Raw genomic sequence first — 3066 nt, 5'->3', positions numbered from 1 at the left:
TCTGTACTTGAGGAACTACAGAACACTCATGAAAGAAATTGAAGAAGACACAAAAAGATGGAAAACCATTCCATGCTCTTGGATCAGAAGAATAAACATTGTTAAAATGTCTATATTGCCGGGTGCCTGGGTGGCTCAGTGGGTTAAGCCGCTGCCTTCGGCTCAGGTCATGATCTCAGAGTCCTGGGATCGAGTCCCGCATCAGGCTCTCTGCTCAGTGGGGAGCCTGCTTCCCTCTCTCTCTCTCTGCCTGCCTCTCTGTCTACTTGTGATTTCTCTCTGTCAAATAAATAAATAAAATCTTTTAAAAAAATGTCTATATTGTCTAGAGCAATCTATACTTTTAATGCAATTCCGATCAAAATTCCACGGGCATTCTTCAAAGAGCTGGAGCAAATAATCCTAAAATTTGTATGGAATCAGAAGAGACCCCGAATCGCTAAGGAAATGTTGAAAAACAAAAATAAAGCTGGCGGCATCACGTTACCTGATTTCAAGCTTTTCTACAAAGTTGTGATCACCAAGACAGCATGGTACTGGCAAAAAACAGACACATAGACCAGTGGAACAGAGTAGAGAGCCCAGATATGAACCCTCAACTCTATGGTCAATTAATCTTCAACAAAACAGGAAAAAATATACAGTGGAAAAGACAGTCTCTTCAATAAATGGTGCTGGGAAAACTGGACAGCTATATGTAGAAGAATGAAACTCGACCATTCTCTTACACCGTACACAAAGATAAACTCAAAATGGATAAAAGACCTCGACGTCAGACAGGAATCCATCAGAATCCTAGAGGAGAACATAGGCAGTAATCCCTTTGATATCAGCCACAGCAACATCTTTCAAGATATGTCTCCAAAGGCAAAGGAAACCAAACCGAAAATAAACTTTTGGGACTTCATCAAAATCAAAAGCTTCTGCACAGCAAAGGGAACAGTCAAAAAACAAAGAGGCAACCCACGGAATGGGAGAAGATATTTGAAAATGACAGTACAGACAAAAGGTTGATATCCAGGATCTATAATGAACTCCTCAAACTCAACACGCACGAAACAGGCAAACACATCAAAAAATGGGCAGAAGATATGAACAGACACTTCTCCAATCAAGACATGCAAGTGGCTATCAGACACATGAAAAAAGTTCATCATCATTAGCCCTCAGGGAGATTCAAATTAAAACTACATTGAGAGCAGCGCCTGGGTGGCTCAGTGTGTTAAGCCACTGCCTTCGGCTCGGTTCATGATCTCGGGGTCCTGAGATCGATTCCTGCATCGGGCTCTCTGCTCAGCAGGGACCCTGCTTCCCTCTCTCTCTGCCTGCCTCTCTGTCTACTGTGATCTCTGTCTGTCAAATAAATAAATAAAATCTTTAAAACAAAAACAAAAACAAAACACATTGAGATATCACCTTACACCAGTTAGAATGGCCAAAATTAACAAAACAGGAAACAACGTGTGTTGGAGAGGATGTGGAGAAAGGGGAACCCTCTTACACTTCTGGTGGGAATGCAAGTTGGTGCAGCCTCTTTGGAGAACAGTGTGGAGCTTCCTCAAGAAATTAAAAATAGAGCTTCCCTATGACCCTGCAATTGCACTCCTGGGTATTTACCCCAAAGTCACAGATGTCGTGAAAAGAAGGGCCATCTGTACCCCAATGTTTATAGCAGCAATGGCCACGGTCGCCAAACTATGGAAAGAACCAAGATGCCCTTCAACGGATGAATGGATAAGGAAGATGTGGTCCATATACACTATGGAGTATTATGCCTTCATCAGAAAGGATGAATACCCAACTTTTGTAGCAACATGGACGGGACTGGAAGAGATTATGCTGAGTGAAATAAGTCAAGCAGGGAGAGTCAATTATCATATGGTTTCACTTATTTGTGGAGCATAACAAATAGCATGGAGGACAAGGGGCGTTAGAGAGGAGAAGGGAATTTGGGTAAATTGGAAGGGGAGGTGAACCATGAGAGACTATGGACTCTGAAAAACAATCTGAGGGGTTTGAAGTGGTGGGGGGGTGGGAGGTTGGGGTACCGGGTGGTGGGTATTATAGAGGGCACGGCTTGCATGGAGCACTGGGTGTGGTGAAAAAATAATGAATAATGTTTTTCTGAAAATAAATAAATTGAAAAAAAAAGATTTATTTAATAAATATATATAGAGAGAGCAGGGTGATGAACAAATGGAGGTGGAGATCAAGAATCTCAAGCAGACTTTCTGCTGAGCACACAGCCCAATGTAAGGCTTGATCCCATCTCCTGAGATCATGACCTGAGCTGAAATCAAGAGTTGGATGCTCAACTGACTGAGCTACCCAGGAACCCCTGATTAGCTTTGGAAATCTTGACAAGCCATTCATCTTTTGTCAGCTCAATTTCTTAATCTTTAAAATATGAAAATTAGAAATAAAATAAGATTAACTTACATGTTTTATTAAATTTATTCATTCTGAAATTCTGGAATTGATATAATTCTTCCCAATCTGACCAAATTTCTGGGAAAGAGCACTGGGGAAGGAGGATAAAAAACAGGACACTCAACCTTGCATCCCTGGATTAAATGCTACTTTATCATGGTGAATATTTCTTTAATGTATTGCTCAATTTAACTTGTTAATATTTTGTTGAGGATTTATTGCATCTAAGTTCATCAGAGATATTGGACTGTAATGTTTTTTTGTTTGTTTGTTTCTGTTGGCTCTGTTATCAGTGTAATTCTGCCATTGGGACAGATTTGGAAGTTTTCATTCATTTTTTTAAAAATTATATTCAATTAGCCAGCATATAGTACATCATTAGTTGTATTAGACATATTCGGTGATTCACTAGTTGCTTCTAACATCTAGGTCTCATCAGATCAAGTGCCCTCCTTTGGTGTCCAACACCCAGCTACTCCATCCTCCCACTCGCCTCCCTTCTACAACCCTCAGTTTGTTACCCAGAGTCCAGTGTCTCTCATGGTTGTTTCCCTCTCTGATTTCTTCCCATTCAGGTTTCCCTCCCTTACCCTATGAATGAATGAAAAAAAAAATATATATATATATATATATATC

This window comes from Neovison vison, chromosome X (assembly GCF_020171115.1).
Source record: "Neovison vison isolate M4711 chromosome X, ASM_NN_V1, whole genome shotgun sequence".
NCBI lineage: Eukaryota > Metazoa > Chordata > Mammalia > Carnivora > Mustelidae > Neogale > Neogale vison.
This window is presented reverse-complemented; position numbering follows the sequence as displayed.